The sequence below is a fragment of the Zea mays genome, chromosome 10 (genome assembly GCF_902167145.1).
Source record: "Zea mays cultivar B73 chromosome 10, Zm-B73-REFERENCE-NAM-5.0, whole genome shotgun sequence".
Taxonomy (NCBI): Eukaryota; Viridiplantae; Streptophyta; class Magnoliopsida; order Poales; family Poaceae; genus Zea; species Zea mays.
Window position 1 is genome coordinate 23,957,844 of NC_050105.1, and position 20,114 is coordinate 23,977,957.

Below are 20,114 nucleotides of genomic sequence, written 5' to 3' on the forward strand. Positions count from 1 at the left end.
CAAAAACAACCTTCGTCTTTAACTCAATTAATACAACCCACTTGGCCGTTGCAAAGGTGGGGCCTTGATTTACTAGGTCCATTACCACCAGCACAGGGAAATTTAAGATACGTTGTAGTGGCAGTGGAATATTTTTCCAAGTGGATTGAGGCAAAGCCGCTAGCCACAATAACTTCGGTTACTATTCAAAAGTTCTTTTGGCAAAATATTGTTTGTCGCTTCGGAGTGCCGAAGGCCATTACTGTGGATAATGGGACACAGTTTGATTCTGAAACTTTCAGAGAATTTTGTGATCAAATTGGCACGAAGATCCATTTTGCATCAGTTCGACATCCGGAGTCAAACGGACTTGTCGAACGAGCTAACGGGATCATAATGACAGGAATAATGAAGTCAATCTTCAATCAGCCCAGGGGAAAGTGGCCAGACGAGTTAATCAAAGTGGTGTGGAGCCATAACACAACCATGTCAAGATCAACAGGCTTTACGCCTTTCAATCTATTGTTTGGGGATGAAGCAATAACCCCGGAAGAAGCCAAAGCAGGATCAATAAGAATGATAACTTCGGCAGAAGGTGAAGACGAAGTTGATTGCTCTGTAGAAAAAGATGCTATAGAAGGGATCAGACTTCAGGCTGTGGAAAACATCAATAAATATCAAGCCGAAACAATAAAATGGCGTGATATAAAGGTCAAGCTGAAGAACATTGAACCAGGACATCTGGTGCTTCGAAGAGTAGCCAACCCTGAAACAGTGGGCAAATTACAGCTGAAGTGGGAAGGACCTTTTTGGTAGTATCTTCGTCAAGACCCGGTTCCTATAGATTGAAGGATATGGACCGCAACGACATCCCTAGGTCATGGAATGCGGATGAGCTTCGGCGATATTATGTTTAATTTGATGTAATTTTTCTATTCTTTTTTGTGGCACCCTTTTCCTTTCCAAAGGGGGAGAAAGGTTTTTAATGGGGCCACAACATGTAATTTTTCTTTCCTTATTTCGGTTCTATAAAAGTGATATCCCCCAAAAAAATGTAAATGTAAAATACCAAGGGAAAAGAAAAGAAAACAGGGAGAAGCTCAAAAGTCGTTCCTAAGGGAATGCAGAGCTTACAGCGAAAAGTCAACGCTGATTCCGCTGAAAGTAAAAGGCGAAGAAGCTCCTAAGGGAGGCTTACAGCGAAAAGTCAACGCTGATTCCGCTGAAAGTAAAAGGCGAAGAAGCTCCTAAGGGAGGCTTACAGTGAAAAGTCAACGCTGATACACTGAAAAGTAAACAATGAAGTTGAAAAGTTAAAAGATTTGAATCATTCTCAATATTCATCTCCACAATACATTTCATCATGTCATTTGCATTCATAAACATTCATTTAGACATATATAGAATCATCATCGCATCACACAAAAAAGATAGGCGCTTCGGCAATGAGGAAAGACTTCGAAAAAGGAAAAAAATTATGCTTCGTTATGTACGAAAAGAAGGGAAGGTGTTTTTCGCCTTCGGCTCAAAAAAGAAGTTTCGTCCACAACAAAGCAGATTGTACACAGATGGCGGAAACAAAATATATTACAAGGTATGTATAAATTTACATGAGTTTTTCCATAATAATATTACAAAAGTCTCTCCAGAATTTTTGCAGGAAAGAATATTGTAGCAACTATCAAGATTCAGCTTTGTCATGCTTCAGCTTCATTATACTTCAGCTTCGTCATCCTACGAATATCAAAGAACAGAATAAGAAAGGTGCAAATTTCAAGGAGAAGATAGAAGTAACAAATATAAGCTTCTTACCGGCTTAAGATGACTTCGAGCTTCGTCACACGCCATTTTCCGCCCGCCATTTACCCAAATCTGGGTCATAAATCTATTCCCGATGCTTCGGGCTAGGCTTGGAATATCTATCAGATCTGATGATGATAAGCTGAAGTTGGGTCTATTAACAATTTTTCCATGTGTGCAGCCAGCCTTCAGAAAAGCGGTAGCTGTGCCCCGAGAAGCTACCAGGGCGCAGAAGTCAGCATGGCCACCAATAACTTCGTCAAGAGCGTCAACCTCGCCTTCAATATATTCTAATGTGCTGGGCAAGTTTTCAGCTGAAGGTGTGAATTTTTCAGAGCTGGCTCCGATAGAATGAAACACATCCTTCAGCCGCTGCACGCATCGGTTGCCGAAGCTTAGACATTTCTCTTGAAGCTCTTTCAAGCATTTTTGCAAATTTAAGTTCTTCTCCATCTCGGTTCTAAGACTTGCTTCAAGGTGTTTCTTTTCCTGCTCAAATTTTTCTGATTGTTTGATCAATTCATTCTTCAAATTTTCATTCTCGGCTTGGACCTCAGCCAAGGAACCTTCCATAGACTGAATAACAAAGTCCTTCTTTTCTAATGCACTTTCGTGTTCTTTTGCCATAATTTCAAGGTCCTGAATGGTGAAGTCCTTCTGTTTCAGAGCAACTTCGTAATTTTCAACGTTTTCTTCCAAATCTTTCATGATAGTTTTGTTCTTCTCATCTTTGAGATCTTGTTGCATTTTTAGAATCTTACTCAATAGTATACTCTGCCAAAACAATCTTCGTCAGAAAACGACCTAAAAATATATAATAATAATAATAATAAAATTTGTCACCTTAAAATTAGCATAGAGCAGGCTTCCGGCGATATGGTGTCGCTGGTACCTGCACAGGTCCGCTTCTAGCTTCGGCAGGCCAACGCTTTTGGAGAGGGTTCTAACAACTTTGGCCTCGGTGCGGTTCCGAAGGCATCTTAGTCTCCCTTTGTTGACCCCACCAAATAGCGTAGCCCTTGGCTTATATCCGCAGGACATGGCATATTTTTTCATCTCTTCTTTTTCAGCACCTGTTAGCTCTTGTCCAAGCAAATCTTGAAAGTTAAAATTTTCTTCTTCTAAAATGTCGTCGATCTGCTCCTTTCCCTTTTCAGTTGCCATGTTTACTGCAACCAAAGCAGCTTCTTCTTCAGCCATTTTCAGGAGAATATTGTCAATAACTTCAAGAGTGGCTTCCAGATTCGAACCTTTCGTGGTCCCGGCTTCGGCCCCAGCAGCTTCGACTTTGCCGGTTTCAGCTTCGGTGGTTTCCACTCTGGAAGCTTCGGCGGTGGCGCCTTCGGCTTCAGTGGTCTCGGCAAAAACAATTTTTGACATTGTCGCCGGTGGCGGTGTCTGATGAATCACATCTGCTATTTGAATAATCGTTCGTTTTTTCGGCAGTGCAGGACTTTCTTCTGCCGAAGCTGCTTTGTCCTTCTGAAAAAACTTCGTCAGTTCCGGCGCCAGCGGAACTTAGCTTGACAGGCAAGGGTTCAGTCATTACCTTCATAATCTCTTCTACTTCGGCAGCAGAAGGCGTTGCAGGAGTGTATTCTTCTCGAACCAACGTTTTTGGTTCTGGAGATGCAGTTTTCCTTTTTCCTGCAGCGGCCACCTTCGGCTCAGGGCTCAACTTTTCAGGACTCAGCTTTTCAGAAATCTCCTTTTTCTTTTTTGTCACTTTGGTGCTCTCTTCGTCAATGGCACTGGCAATTCTTTTTCTCTTCGGGCCGCCAGCATCTCCACCCAGTCGCCCATAGTCAGGATATTCAAAGCCTATAGCATCAAGTACTCTGTTTAGCCTTCGTTTCGGCCGGGTGCCGAAGGCTGCTGTCATCAATTGGTCCTCTTTTTTAGAATAATTTCCAAGAATTTCAGTGCTCATTATTTCAATGGTATTGAGCCATTCTTCGCAGGGTGCCTTAAAATATTTCTTGAATTTATAATGATAGGGTAGTCGGACAAGCTCCCCCTCTTTCTTCTCTCCTTTAAGCTTCGGCATAGCCCACTCCTTCATAGTTGGAAAGACTTTGAAGGCCAGAAATTCCTGCACCAAATCCCTAGTGCCAATGTGCTCTGCAATAATTCTGAATTCAGCCAACGCCGTTTGGGTTAGACCTTCGGGTGTCATACTGCAATGGGGTCGGGTTTCTCCGAAGATTAGTTCAAGCGGGCTCTGCACAAGCTTCTCCTTGTCGTCATCGACTTTGACGTAGAACCATTCCGATTTCCAGCCTGCCGGCCACTTGCTTCGATAGCTGATCACAGGAAATCTTGTAGTTTTCCGATATGCAAAATTGTAACAACCAAAATTTTCATGTAGCCCATCCTTTCTGGCCTTAGTTTGGTAGTGTAGCTCGTGTACTCGGCAGAAACCTTCGGAAAATGGCTCCACTGCTTGGCTTCGGAGAGCCCAAATATAAACACTAAGACTAACAATAGCGTTAGGAGTTAGTTGGTGGAAATAGATCCCAAATTTTTTCAGCACATCGGCAATCATCCTATTCAAAGGAAATCTCAAACCAGCTTTGAGGAAGCTCTTAAAAATTACTATTTCATCCTTTTGTGGCTTCGGGGTAATCTCTTCTCCACCAAAGCGAATCATCTTTTTCTCATCTTCGCTGAAGTAGCCCGACTTCACCATCTTTGGGAAATCAGTCTTCGAGATAGTCGACTTTTCGAACTCCAGGTGACTAGGCTTGCTCGGTACTACGATATTGTAATCATCGTCAGTACCAGCCTCCTCAATATCTGCTTGTTCTGCTTCAGTAGCAGGGATGTCTTCTGATGTCATCATTCCAGATCGCTTCATTGCTTCAGAGATAGGAACAGTTTCCGCACCTTCGGCTTCGTCTCCCTCGCGCTCAACTCTAGCATTAGAACGCACTCTGGCCATTTAATTTGAATTTCTTGAAAATTGCTTGGAAAATAATAACCTTTCCTTCCGAAGCTCTTTTTCTGACGAAGCAAACAACAAACTAGAGCTTCGCTTGAATGCGAAAGTCAAGCTTCGGCTATGGTTGAAAATTTTGGCAGCAAAACTGTGCAATAGCAATGAATGCTGTGGTAACTTCACACCTACCCGTCTGTTTATATAGTGCTGCAGGTAAGAAGGTGAATCGCCAGGATTTTTACACCGGGCAAACAGTTGCTCGCACCCCCTGAACGGTGGGCCGCAAAAGCCAGAATGGTGAACCTGCATGGTGGGACCGCTACGCGCTCGAAAGCTGTACCGTTTCTCGACAACGAGCTCAGGGAAGGTGTTTTTCGGACCATCGGCTTCCTGAAGCCTAAGAGACTTTTTTCACGGATCAAGCTCGTTATGAAAAACGATCTAGCACCACCAAGGGGCTACTATTGGGACCATGCTTCGTCGCCGAAGGTCCTATAAAAAGAAACAGCTTCGGCTGAAGCTGCTTGAACATGATGCCGAAGACACCGATCATGAAGGTCCGGAACTACAACATATCCGAAGCTGTAGGGTCGAACCGACTTAAAGATAGAATGACCTTTTAGCCCATAAGGGTCTGAGTCATTGTTGTAGACTTTTATAAGGGGCATAATTGTAATTCCTCATGAGCTGTGTCCTGTGCCTATAAATAGTGAACAGTATTCCTTTACTGTTCACGCATTCCTGTAATTGCTAACGCATCACTCGGGAATTATTGTTTATCAAGGCAAAGGTATAAACGTACCTAATAACTGTGTATAAATATCTTAAATTCATATAATAAGATACATGAATGATGTTATTTATTTTCAATGTATTTATCTTTAATGTTTCATGTTTTACCTTACTTTGTAATAACTCCATAAGTTTAATTACGAAGGTGAAACTTTCGTAATGTTATGTTTGTGACCTTCGTCTGAAGCTCATTTAATCCTTATGGAGATAATGCTTCGACGGACGAAGGGCATTGATATTTAACATTTTATGTTGCCTTGTTCTTAATTCATAGCATTTGAGAACAAGTCCCCAACAAAACCCTAAGTTACTAACTAACTTAGTTTTTCTTCCTTTAGCATAATGTTTGTAAATCCCGCATAATCATGACGTACATCTTCCTATTCATTGCATTCGATAGTGTCGGCGTTTCGAGACCGGGGGGTCCCTAAGCCGACGAGAGAGTGTGCTGCGTGCCCCAGCCCAGATGGGTCGAGCGCGTGGGCGAGCGCGAAGGGGGGAGAGGCGAGGTGGCCGGAGACGGGCATGAGAGAGGTGGAGATCCCGCGGCCTTCGTGTTCGTCCCGCGCCCAGGTCGGGTGCGCTTGCAGTAGGGGGGTTACAAGCGTCCACGCGGGTGAGGGAAGCGAGCGGCCCCAAGAGAGCGCCTGTCCCGTCCTCGGTCCCGCGCGGCCAACCTTCTCTAAGAAGGCCCTGGTCCTTCCTTTTATAGGCGTAAGGAGAGGATCCAGGTGTACAATGGGGGTGTAGCAGAGTGCTACGTGTCTAGCGGAGGGAGAGCTAGCGTGATGTCGTGATGTCAATGTGGCAGCCGGAGAGATCTTGGCACCCTGCTGGCGTGATGTCGTGGCAGTCGGAGGAGAAACGGAGCCTGGCGGAGGGACAGCTGTCGGAGCGGTCGAGTCCTTGCTGACGTCCACCTGCTTCCGTAAGAGAGCTGAGAGCCGTCGTCGTCACAGAGCTTGTGGGGCGCCATCATTGCCTATCTGGCGGAGCTAGCCAGATGGGACACCGGTCTTGTTCTCCATGACCCGAGTCGGCTCGGGGTAGGATGATGATGGCGCTCTCTGTTGACATGGCGGGCCTGTGCCCTAGGTCGGGCGACGTGGGGGCTCCTCCGAAGCCGAGGTCGAGTCTGTCTTCCGTGGCCGAGGCCGAGCCCGAGCCCCTGGGTCGGGCGAGGCGGAAGTCGTTCGGCAGAGGCCAGGGCGGAGTCCGAGCCCTGGGGTCGGGCGAGGCGGAGTTCGTCGTCTTCCGGGGCCGAGCCCGAGTCCGAGCCCTGGGGTCGGGCGGAGCGGAGTTCGCCGTCTTCCGGGTCTTAGCCCGAGTCCGAGCCCTGGGGTCGGGCGGAGCGGAGTTCGCCGTCTTCCGGGTCTTAGCCCGAGTCCGAGCCCTGGGGTCGGGCGGAGCGGAGTTCGCCGTCTTCCGGGTCTTAGCCCGAGTCCGAGCCCTGGGGTCGGGCGGAGCGGAGTTCGCCGTCTTCCGGGTCTTAGCCCGAGTCCGAGCCCTGGGGTCGGGCGGAGCGGAGTTCGCCATCTTCCGGGTCTTAGCCCAAGTCCGAGCCCTGGGGTCGGGCGGAGCGGAGTTTCCTATGGCGCCTCTGGCGAGGCCTGACTGCCTGTCAGACTCACTCTGCCGAGTGGCACTGCAGTCGGAGTGGCGCAGGCGGCGCTGTCCTTCTGTCAGACCGGTCAGTGGAGCGGCGGAGTGACAGCGGTCACTTCGGCTCTGCCGGGGGGCGCGCGTCAGGATAGAGGTGTCAGGCCACCTTTGCGTTAAATGCTCCTGCAACTCGGTCAGTCGGTGCGGCGATTTAGTCAGGGTTGCTTCTTAGCGAAGCCAAGGCCTTGGGCGAGCCGGAGATGAGTCCGCCGTAAAAAGAGGGGGCCTCGGGCGAGACGGAAGTCCCTCGAGGTCGGCTGCCCTTGTCCGAGGCTAGGCTCGGGTGAAGCGTGATCGAGTCACTCGTATGGACTGATCCCTGACTTAATCGCGCCCATCAGGCCTCTGCAGCTTTATGCTGATGGGGGTTACCAGCTGAGAATTAGGCGTCTTGAGGGTACCCCTAATTATGGTCCTCGACAGTAGCCCCCGAGCCTCGAAGGGAGTGTTAGCACTCGCTTGGAGGCTTTCGTCGCACTTTTTTGCAAGGGGACCAGCCTTTCTCGGTTGCATTTTGTTCCGGTGGGTGCGCGCGAGCGCACCCGCCGGGTGTAGCCCCCGAGGCCTCGGAGGAGTGGTTTCACTCCTTCGAGGTCTTAATGCCTTGCGTAACGCTTCGGCTGGTCTGGTCGTTCCCTCATGCGAACTGGCCGTAGCCCGGGTGCACGGTCGGGGCCCAAGTTCTCGGGCTGGTATGTTGACGCTGTCAACGGTTTGGCCGGAGCCGGGTTTGCGAGAGCAGCCCCCAAGCCTCCGCACAGGGCGAGAGGGCGATCAGGGACAGACTCGACCTTTTACATACGCCCCTACGTCGCCTTTCCGCAAGGAGGAGGGGGGAGTGCGCCATGTTACCCTCGATGGGCACCGAACATGGTGTCTCCGGCGAGCTGTAAGCGGGTAATCCGAGTGGGCGTCCGTGCCCCGTTCGTTGGGGGTCGGCTAGGGGCCCAGAGGCACGCCCAAAAGTACCTGCGGGTGATCTGCCGGACCCGGTCCCATGGCGACGGGGTCCGAGGGCTCGATGCCTCCCTCCGATGGGATTCCGTTACAAGATCGCTCCCGCTGGTCTCGGAAATGCCCTAGGGTACCTCGGGAGCGCAGCCCGAGCCTCGGTTATGTATCGAACGTACCCCTGGTCATCCCTCGCTCGGCGTCTGAGGCGACTGTGAACCCTTCGGGGGCCAGCCTTCGAACCTCTTATCAGTAATGGGCGCGGAGCCCGAGTAGCCTGAGGCGGCCATGGAGCCCTTAGGGGGGCTGGCCTTCGAACCCCTGACCAGTAGTGGGTGTCGGGCCCACGCGATCTGAGGCGACTGTCGAACCCTTTGGAGGGCCAGCCTTCGAACCTCTGATCAGTAGGGGGACTCGGAGCCCGGTTCCTTCACAGAGAAGGATCCTTTTCGGGGTATCCCCCTTTCCCGGTCCCTGTTGCAAGAGATAGAGAAAGAGGAAAAAAGGAAAAGGATATGAAATCGAACGACGTGGCGTACCTTTTTTGGCGCGGTTATTACGGCGAAGGCGAAGCGTCGCCCGCTTCTCCTGCCAGTGGCGCCGCCTGTCCCGCAGCGAAGTTAATGCGACGGGGCGAGTGGTTGGCGGGGCAGCCGTTGCGCGTGCGCGAGCCGTTCGAGGAACGGATCACGGGCGCACCGTCTTCACACCGTGGGAGGAGGCTCTCTTGCTGTCCCTAGATGGGACGTGAGCCTGGCTGACGACGTGACTGCTGCTCCCGCCCGCCTGCCACCGTCATTACTGCCGGCCCGCTTTCGGCCGCATTGACCGTCGCGCCAGGCTGGCGCCGCTGGGTCGTGCGCTGGGTCGCCTCGAGTCACGGCATAGGCTCCGCAACCGAAGAGGTGCGACGGTGGCACAAGTGGCGGCGCGGTTGCGTGCATGGAGCAACTGGCGCGCTGGTTGCGTGACGCGTGGGCCTGGGCCTCCAAGCTGGCGTGTCAGAAGTCGGAGAAGCGCGTCCACCTGGCGCGGTTGCATGCCGCCTGCATGGCTGCCCGCCCCTTTTCCCGTTGGTCTGGGCAAAAGTGGGGGGTCGCTTGTAACCGCTGGGCGGTTGTGCGCACCACGCGCGGCGGTTTGGCTTCTTCTGCTCTGAGCCGGTCTGCATGACATGCGGGACCCAGCCCTCGAGTCGCAGGGGTGGGCCTTGGAGCGTGTTGGAGAAGACTCAGCCCGCGTCGTTTGGGGGCGCACGTAGGGAGAGTTGCCTTTCCATCTTCTTCCTCCCTCATGCGTCGTGTCTTTCCATCTTCCAAGCCCCCGGATGGGGGGTACCCGCCGCCTTTCCGCCTCCAGGAGTTGGCTCGAAAATGGGAACCTGGTTGGCCGGAGCCTAGCCGGGTTGTCCGTCAGCGGAGCCGACGCCGGAGTCGATCAGCCGAGGCCTCGGGTCGGGCTGGTGCCCTTGGAAGATGGTCGGTCGAGGCCCCAGGGGTAACCGGCTGAGCCGCCTGCTCGGGCCGGATTCCTGGAGAAGTCCCCGGACCGCGTCGCCGTCCGAGGCTGGGTCGGACCTTGCTGAAGACGTCGTCGATGCCGAGGGTGCTACGGCCCCCTTCAGCGTGAAGACCCGAGCCTGCAGGATCAGATTGTCTTGTAGCGTGTGCCTTCCGCGGCCGCTGAGGCCAGAAAACACACCCTCGCCGCGCTTGTAAAGCTGCGTCTCTTTTCCTCTTATTCCGAGCATCTGGACTTTTTCGTCGGTAACAGGGATGTTTGTGCGAGCGAGAGTTGCTTCTCGCGGAAGGTGATGAGTGAGGTATCCGTATCCCGGAGGCGTAGGAGTCCCTCGGCTCGGTCGGCCTTGCCGCTTACGCGTACTTTCACCCGTCCATGAGGCCCTGTCTCCGACTTAGTCGAGAAAGCTTGAAGGACCGCTTTGGCAGAAGAGCTTCTGAACGTGAAGACTTGTTCGGTCCACGGAGTCGCTTTATCCGAACGCGAGTTACTTATCGCAGAAGGTGATGAGTGAGGTATCCGTATCCCGGAGGCGTAGGAGTCCCTCGGCTCGGTCAGCCTTGGCTGCTTACGTGTACTCCGTCGTTTCCAGGATCCGCTTTTCGAAGTAGTCAAAAAGCACGAAAGGAATTCTGCTGAAAAGAGATCTTTTTTTTGAGGAAAAATTCGACGCAGAGGGGGTCTCCCCCCTTTTAGCCCCCGAGGGAGGGTCGGGCTTTGCCGAGGCGAGGCCGACCCTTCCTTGATGACTAAACTTTTTGCGTAGGCGCGGGGTATATGAACAACTTGAAAACATCTTAAGGGTAGAAGCGACGTAGCTGTTTGATGTTCCAAGCGTTGCCGTAGACCTCGCCTTGATTGTTGGCCAGCTTGTATGTTCCGGGCTTCAGGACTTTGGCGATGACGAATGGCCCCTCCCAGGGGGGCGTGAGCTTGTGCCTCCCTCGGGCGTCTTGCCGCAGCCGAAGCACCAGATCGCCCACCTGGAGGTCTCGGGACCGGACCCCTAGGGCGTGGTAGCGTCGCAGGGACTGCTGGTACCGCGCCGAGTGTAGTAAGGCCTTGTCCCGAGCCTCTTCCAGCTGGTCCAGCGATTCTTCTCGGCTAGCTTGGTTGCTTTGATCGTTGTAGGCCCTCGTCCTCGGGGAGCCGTATTCCAGGTCAGTGGGCAAGATGGCCTCGGCCCCGTAGACCTAGAAGAACGGCGTGAAACCCGTGGCCCGGGTCGGCGTTGTCCTCAGGCTCCAGGTCACCGAGGGCAGTTCCTTCATCCATCGCTTGCCGAACTTGTTGAGGTCGTTGTAAATCCGAGGCTTGAGCCCTTGTAGAATCATGCCGTTGGCACGCTCCACTTGCCCATTCGACATGGGATGAGCCACGGCGGCCCAGTCCACCCGGATGTGGTGATCTTCGCAAAAATCCAAGAATTTTTGCCGGTGAACTGGGTACCGTTGTCGGTGATGATGGAGTTTGGGACCCCGAAGCGATGGATGATGTTGGTGAAGAACGCCACCGCCTGCTCGGACCTGATGCTGTTCAGGGGTCGGACCTCGATCCACTTGGAGAATTTGTCGATGGCGACCAGCAGGTGCGTATAGCCCCCGGGCGCCTTCTGCAAGGGACCGACGAGGTCCAGTCCCCATACAGCAAAGGGCCAAGTGATTGGTATTGTCTGCAGAGCCTGAGCGGGCAGGCGGGTCTGCTTCGCATAGAATTGGCACCCTTCGCAGGTGTGGACAATTCTAGTGGCGTCAGCCACCGCCGTTGGCCAGTAGAAGCCTTGCCGGAAAGCATTCCCGACAAGGGCTCGGGGGGCTGCATGATGGCCGCAAGCCCCCGAGTGTATTTCTTGCAGGAGTTCCTGACCTTCGGCGATGGAGATGCATCGCTGGAGGACGCCCGAGGGGCTGCGGTGGTAGAGCTCCTCCTCATCGCCCAGCAAGAGGAACGACTTGGCGCGTCGCGCTACCCGCCGAGCCTCGGCTTGGTCGAGGGGTAGCTCTCCCTGGCGGAGATATCGCAGGTACGGGGCCTGCCAATTTCGATCAGGCGTGGCCCCGCTCTGCTCTTCCTCGACGTGCAGCGCCTCGCCCTCGGGGGCCGAGGTTACCTCAGGCTGAGCCGAGGGTGCCTCGGGCTGTGCCGAGGGTGCCTCGGGCTCGGGAGCGTCGTCGATCTTGACGGAGGGTTGATGCAGATCCCGGGAGAAGACGTCCGGGGGAACCGTCGTTCGCCCTGAGGCTATTTTAGCCAGCTCGTCCGCAGTCTCGTTGTAGCGCCGAGCGATGTGGTTGAGCTCGAGCCCGAAGAACTTGTCTTCCAAGCGCCGAACCTCATCGCAGTAGGCCTCCATCTTCGGGTCGCGGCAGTGGGAGTTCTTCATGACTTGGTCGATGACGAGCTGTGAGTCACCGCGGGCATCGAGGCGTCTGACCCCTAGCTCGATGGCGATCCGCAACCCGTTGACCAGAGCCTCGTACTCGGCCACATTGTTGGACGCCGGGAAATGGAGGCGGAGCACGTAGCGTAGGTGCTTCCCGAGGGGCGAGATGAAGAGCAGGCCCGCGTCGGCTCCCGTCTTCATCAGCGACCCGTCGAAAAACATGGTCCAGAGCTCCGGTTGGATCGGAGCCGTCGGCAGCTGGGTGTCGACCCATTCGGCCACGAAGTCCGCCAACACCTGGGACTTGATGGCCTTCCGAGGGGCGAACGAGATTGTTTCGCCCATGATTTCCACTGCCCACTTTGCGATCCTGCCCGAAGCCTCTCGGCACTAGATGATCTCCCCCAGGGGGAAGGATGACACCACAGTTACCGGATGAGACTCGAAGTAGTGTCGTAACTTCCGCCTTGTCAGGATCACAGCATACAGCAGCTTCTGAACTTGCGGGTAGCGGATCTTGGTCTCGGACAGTACTTCGCTGACGAAGTAGACTGGCCTCTGAACGGGCAATGCATGCCCTTCTTCTTGCCTCTCGACTACAATCGCGGTGCTAACCACCTGAGTGGTAGCGGCGACGTAGACCAAGAGGGCTTCTCCATCAGCTGGGGGCACCAAGACAGGCGCCTTTGTAAGGAGCGCCTTCAGGTTCCCGAGGGCTTCCTCGGCCTCAGGGGTCCAAGCGAAACACTCGGCCTTCCTTAAGAGGCGGTACAGAGGCAGACCTCTTTCGCCGAGGCGTGAGATGAAGCGGCTCAGGGCCGCAAGACATCCCATGACCCTCTGTACGCCTTTTAAGTCCTTGATGGGTCCCATGCTGGTGATGGTTGCGATCTTCTCCGGGTTGGCTTCGACGCCTCGCTCGGAGACGATGAACCCGAGGAGCATGCCTCGGGGCACCCCGAAGACACACTTCTCGGGATTGAGATTGACTCCTTTCGCCTTGAGACATCGGAATGTCACTTCAAGGTCGGAGAGGAGGTCGGAAGCCTTCCTTGTCTTGACTACGATGTCATCGACGTAGGCCTCGACTGTGCGACCGATGTGTTCGCCAAACACATGGTTCATGCACCGCTGGTACGTCGCGCCCGCATTCCTCAAACCGAACGGCATGGTGACATAGCAGTACATGCCGAAGGGCGTGATGAAAGAAGTCGCGAGCTGGTCGGACTCTCTCATCCGGATTTGGTGATACCCTGAGTAGGCATCAAGGAAGGACAGGGTTTCGCACCCAGCAGTGGAATCCACGATTTGATCGATGCGAGGTAGAGGGTAGGGAACCTTCGGACATGCTTTGTTGAGACCAGTGTAGTCTACACACATCCGCCATTTCCCCCCTTTCTTCCTCGCAAGCACAGGGTTGGCAAGCCATTCGGGATGGAATACCTCTTTGATGAACCCTGCTGCCATTAGCTTGTGGATCTCCTCGCCTATCGCTCTGCGCTTCTCCTCGTCGAATCGGCGCAGAGGCTGCCTGACGGGTCGGGCTCCGGCCCGAATATCCAGCGAGTGCTCGGCGACATCCCTTGGTATGCCGGGCATGTCCGAGGGACTCCACGCAAAGACGTCGGCGTTTGCGCGGAGAAAGTCGACGAGCACTGCTTCCTATTTGGGGTCGAGCCCGGAACCAATCCGGATCTGCTTGGAGGTGTCGCCACAGGGGTCGAGAGGGACGGCCTTAACCGTCTCCGCTGGCTCGAAGTTGCCGGCATGACGCTTCACATCTGGCACCTCTTTGGAGAGGTTCTCCAGGTCGGCGATGAGGGCCTCGGACTCGGCGAGGGCCTCGGCGTACTCCACGCACTCCACGTCGCATTCGAACGCGTGTTTATACGTGGGGCCGACGGTGATGACCCCGTTGGGGCCCGGCATCTTGAGCTTCAGGTAGGTGTAGTTGGGGACGGCCATGAACTTCGCGTAGCATGGCCTTCCCAGTACCGCGTGGTAGGTTCCTCGGAACCCGACCACCTCGAACGTCAAGGTCTCCCTTCGGAAGTTGGAGGGCGTTCCGAAGCAGACGGGGAGGTCGAGTCGTCCGAGGGGCTGGACGCGCTTCCCAGGGATGATCCCGTGGAAGGGCGCAGCGCCTGCTCGGACGGAGGACAGATCGACGCTCAGGAGCTTGAGGGTCTCGGCGTAGATGATGTTGAGGCAGCTGCCCCCATCCATCAGGACCTTGGTGAGCCTGACGTCGCCGATGACGGGGTCGACGACGAGCGGGTATTTCCCCGGGCTCGGCACGTGGTCGGGGTGGTCAGCCTGGTCGAAGGTGATGGGCTTGTCGGACCAGTCTAGGTAGACTGGCGCCGCCACCTTCACCGAGCAGACCTCCCGGCGCTCTTGCTTGCGATGCCGAGCCGAGGCATTCGCCGCATGACCACCGTAGATCATGAAGCAGTCGCGGACCTCGGGGTACTCTCCTGCTTGGTGATCTTCTTTCTTGTCGTCGTCGTGGGCCCTGCCACCCTCCGCGGGTGGCCCGGCCCTGTGGAAGTGGTGCCGAAGCAAGACGCACTCCTCAAGAGTGTGCTTGACGGGCCCCTGATGGTAGGGGCACGGCTCCTTGAGCACCTTGTCGAAGAGGTTTGCACCTCCGGGAGGCTTCCGAGGGTTCTTGTACTCGGCGGCGGCGACAAGGTCCGCGTCAGCGGCGTCGCGTTTCGATTGCGACTTCTTCTTGCCCTTCTTCTTGGCGCCGCGCGGAGTAGACGCCTCGGGAGCCTCTTCCGATGGGCGGCCCTGGGGCTGCTTGTCCTTTCGGAAGATAGCCTCAACCGCCTCCTGGCCAGAGGCGAACTTGGTGGCGATGTCCATCAGCTCGCTCGCCCTGGTGGGGGTCTTGCGACCCAACTTACTCACCAGGTCGCGGCAGGTGGTGCCGGCAAGGAACGCGCCGATGACATCCGAGTCGGTGATGTTGGGCAGCTCGGTGCGCTGCTTCGAGAATCGCCGGATGTAGTCCCGGAGCGACTCTCCCGGCTGTTGCCGGCAGCTCCGAAGGTCCCAGGAATTCCCGGGGCGCACGTATGTGCCCTGGAAATTGCCGACGAAGGCTTGGACCAAGTCGTCCCAGTTGGAGATCTGCCCCGGAGGCAGGTGCTCCAACCAGGCGCGAGCAGTGTCGGAGAGAAACAGGGGGAGGTTACGGATGATGAGGCTGTCGTCGTCCGTTCCACCCAGTTGGCAGGCCAGGCGGTAGTCCGCGAGCCACAGTTCCGGTCTCGTTTCCCCCGAGTACTTCGTGATAGTAGTCGGGGGTCGGAACCGGGTCGGGAACGGCGCCCGTCGGATGGCCCGACTGAAGGCCTGCGGACCGGGTGGTTCGGGCGAGGGACTCCGATCCTCCCCGCTGTCGTAGCGCCCCCCACGCCTGGGGTGGTAACCTCGGCGCACCCTTTCGTCGAGGTGGGCCCGACGGTCGCGTCGATGGTGCTCATTGCCGAGGTGGCCCGGGGCCGCAGGCGCGGTGTTGCGCGTGCGCCCGGTGTAGACCGAGGCTTCCCGCATGAATCGGGAAGTCGCGGCATGAGGTTCCGAGGGGTATCCCTGCCTTCGGGAGGCAGTGCTCTCGGCCCGTCGGGCCGCAGCGCCTTCCAGGAGATTCTTGAGCTCTCCCTGGATCCGCCGACCCTCGGTAGTTGATGGCTCCGGCATCGCGCGGAGGAGCATCGCTGCGGCTGCCAGGTTCTGACCAACCCCGCTGGATGCGGGCGGCGGCCTGACCCTGACATCGTTGGCGACGCGGTGCTGGAGACCTTGGGGCAGGTGACGTATTTCTCCGGCCGGGGGTTGGCCCGCCCATACCTGCCCGACGTCCCGTCGGATCGGCTTAAGCGCTCCTGTTCCCTCGTCGAGCCTGGCCTGCGCCCCGCGGACTTGCTCGAGCTGTGGGTCGTGACCCCCCGCCGGAACGGGGACCACAGCTAGCTCCCGCGGGATGTCGGCGCGAGGCACCGGCCTAGGAAGATCACCGTCCACCGGCATGTCGAGATGGTTGCCTTCGGAGGGATCCCCTAGCTCGATGTGGAAACATTCGCGGCTTGGGCCGCAGCCCTCGTCGTCAAGGCTGCGGCTACCGTCGGAACAGTCGGAGAGGCAGTAGTCACATGCGGTCATGAAGTCCCGCATGGCACTGGGGTTGCCAAATCCAGAGAAATCCCAACAGATGCTGGGATCGTCATCTTCCTCGGACCCAGAGGGCCCGTAGGTCGAGACGTCCGTCAACCGGTCCCAAGGCGACCGCATATGAAACCCCAGTGGGGTTGCACTCGCCTCAATGAGAGCGCCCGCCAAAGCAAGGTTGCTAGGCGGGTTGAGACCGAGTCGAAATGACGTAAGATGGGAATTAGTCAGTACCTTTTGGTCGACGCGGAGCGACGTAGTCACATCGGGGACTGGTTGCGCCGTCATCTCAGGTACAAGGGCGACGTCCTACAAGCTCTCCGCGAGCGAGCTGGCGTCGTCTTCTCGTTCGGGATCAGCGTGTCGCGGGGGGACGGCGCTTGCCTTCGTCTCGAACGCGAGGTCGACGCCCGGCGTGCCTTCCGTCGGGGCGTCGGGGGCATCGATTCGCTCAACGGCCGACGAAGCGCGGCCTCCTGCTTGGCCTTGGTTGCCCCGCCTCCTCCTCCGTTGGTGGGGGAGAGGACGGAGCGAGCTCGAATGTTGTTCTTCCACCACGCGGGGAAGATGTCGTCGATTCTGCCGCCGGCGGGCGGGTTGTCGGCCGCCATTGTCGTTGTCGCACGGCGGTGGAAGGAGCATCATGTCGTAGCTGCCGTCGAAGGACATGAACTCAAGACTCCCGAAACGGAGCACCGTCCCGGGTCGGAGAGGTTGCTGGAGACTGCCCATCTGGAGCCTGACGGGAAGCTGTTCGTCAGCACGCAGCAGGCCCCTACCTGGCGCGCCAACTGTCGGCGTTTCGAGACCGGGGGGTCCCTAAGCCGACGAGTGAGTGTGCTGCGTGCCCCAGCCCAGATGGGTCGAGCGCGTGGGCGAGCGCGAAGGGGGGAGAGGCGAGGTGGCCGGAGACGGGCGTGAGAGAGGTGGAGATCCCGCGGCCTTCGTGTTCGTCCCGCGCCCAGGTCGGGTGCGCTTGCAGTAGGGGGGTTACAAGCGTCCACGCGGGTGAGGGAAGCGAGCGGCCCCAAGAGAGCGCCTGTCCCGTCCTCGGTCCCGCGCGGCCAACCTTCTCTAAGAAGGCCCTGGTCCTTCCTTTTATAGGCGTACGGAGAGGATCCAGGTGTACAATGGGGGTGTAGCAGAGTGCTACGTGTCTAGCGGAGGGAGAGCTAGTGCCCTAAGTACATGCTAATGTGGCAGCCAGAGAGATCTTGGCACCCTGCTGGCGTGATGTCGTGGCAGTCGAAGGAGCAACGGAGCCTAGCGGAGGGACAGCTGTCGGAGCGGTCGAGTCCTTGCTGACGTCCACCTGCTTCCGTAAGAGAGCTGAGAACCGTCGTCGTCACAGAGCTTGTGGGGCGCCATCATTGCCTATCTGGCGGAGCTAGCCAGATGGGACACCGGTCTTGTTCTCCATGACCCGAGTCGGCTCGGGGTAGGATGATGATGGTGCTCCCTGTTGACGTGGCGGGCATGTGCCCTAGGTCGGGCGACGTGGGGGCTCCTCCGAAGCCGAGGTCGAGTCTGTCTTCCGTGGCCGAGGCCGAGCCCGAGCCCCTGGGTCGGGCGAGGCGGAAGTCGTTCGGCAGAGGCCAAGGTGGAGTCCGAGCCCTGGGGTCGGGCGAGGCGGAGTTCGTCGTCTTCCGGGGCCGAGCCCGAGTCCGAGCCCTGGGGTCGGGCGGAGCGGAGTTCGCCGTCTTCCGGGTCTTAGCCCGAGTCCGAGCCCTGGGGTCGGGCGGAGCGGAGTTCGCCGTCTTCCGGGTCTTAGCTCGAGTCCGAGCCCTGGGGTCGGGCGGAGCGGAGTTCGCCGTCTTCCGGGTCTTTGCCCGAGTCCGAGCCCTGGGGTCGGGCGGAGCGGAGTTCGCCGTCTTCCGGGTCTTAGCCCGAGTCCGAGCCCTGGGGTCGGGCGGAGCGGAGTTCGCCGTCTTTCGGGTCTTAGCCCGAGTCCGAGCCCTGGGGTCGGGCGGAGCGGAGTTCGCCGTCTTCCGGGTCTTAGCCCGAGTCCGAGCCCTGGGGTCGGGCGGAGCGGAGTTCGCCATCTTCCGGGTCTTAGCCCGAGTCCGAGCCCTGGGGTCGGGCGGAGCGGAGTTTCCTATGGCGCCTCTGGCGAGGCCTGACTGCCTGTCAGACTCACTCTGCCGAGTGGCACTGCAGTCGGAGTGGCGCAGGCGGCGCTGTCCTTCTGTCAGACCGGTCAGTGGAGCGGCGGAGTGACAGCGGTCACTTCGGCTCTGCCGGGGGGCGCGCGTCAGGATAGAGGTGTCAGGCCACCTTTGCGTTAAATGCTCCTGCAACTCGGTCAGTCGGTGCGGCGATTTAGTCAGGGTTGCTTCTTAGCGAAGCCAAGGCCTTGGGCGAGCCGGAGATGAGTCCGCCGTAAAAAGGGGGGGCCTCGGGCGAGACGGAAGTCCCTCGAGGTCGGCTGCCCTTGTCCGAGGCTAGGCTCGGGTGAAGCGTGATCGAGTCACTCGTATGGACTGATCCCTGACTTAATCGCGCCCATCAGGCCTCTGCAGCTTTATGCTGATAGGGGTTACCAGCTGAGAATTAGGCGTCTTGAGGGTACCCCTAATTATGGTCCCCGACAGATAGACTGTAACCTCGCCGACGGAGAGTATGTCCTCGTGCCGGAGCAAAGAGCTGCTCAGGAGGTGGCCCCGGATCCAGCACCAGAGCCTGCACCAGAGGATCTGCCTGCCCCAGCTTTGGAAGGCAAGCCACGGTTTTATGCATAACCTGTTCTATATGATATTTTACTATACTTAATGCTTGTAGGCTTGAATGTGCACTTAAGTGTAGGAGTTGTTTGAAACCCTAGTTGCATGATCTCAGGAACCCTATTGAGATGAATACTAGTATGCTAGGCCGAGTAGCTGCTTTATTAATTAGGGATCTCGGTAGAAGTCGAGTGATTTTTCTAGCACTCGCGCGAGGTCAGGAATTGACTGTACCCACTTTCATATCATAATGATGTTGGTTGGTGGACAACAATCCATGGGGATTGGTGGTCCACGGGATGAAAATTGGAATAAGGATTAAGGTGTGGTACCGTGAGTCAAGCGTTTGAACGTACTAAGCACATGCTGAGAAATATGGTAAATCGGTAAGCCTAGTACCTGAGTGAACCTGGCAGTGGACATATCCCCTCACGCGACCTGAGACGTGGTCTCCCATTCCGGTTATGGTGGGTACAAGTGCGGTCACTGCACGACGGCAGTCGAGGTCAGTGAGGCATTGTACGCCAAGGCGGTGAGCCCTGATCTGCTGACGGGGAATCGATGGGGACGGTTGATGTGTGTGGGGACGGAGTGCCCCTACATGTCATGTGTTTAGGTTTACCTTGCAAGGATAAAAACTCGATTCGAATTGTCTGCTTCTCGCAGCTAATGAGACTGCTTGATCCATGCTGCTACATTGAGTAACAAGTGAAAATGTGATGAGGTGACAAAAGATGTTGATTGCTAAGTTTGCTTGCTACCATGAATGAGTAGATAGTACATATTTAGTCTTAAGAGAGTCACACTAAAACTTAACAAAGCTAAAACTTTATTTACAAACTCAGCTAGTGCTTTTGGCAACCAAACCCCACAGCCAAACAGCTGCATGTCTAGAGGTAGAGGAGTAGACTCCTCACACCGGGTAAGTCTAGCTGAGTATTAGTATACTCAGCCTTGCTTGTGGCATAATTTTTACAGGTTCCTTGGAGGACATGGTTGCTGGAGTGACTTGGCCGTCCAGCTTGCCACCGGGTTGGACTGTCGAGTGGGACCCCGCCTCGGCTGAGGAGGAGCATGAGGTGTGATGGGACAGGCTTCCCCATCTCTCTGTTTAATCATCATTAGTTTTATTCTGCTGCACTTCGAACAATGATGACCACTTTTGCTAAAACTCCAATGATGATGTAAT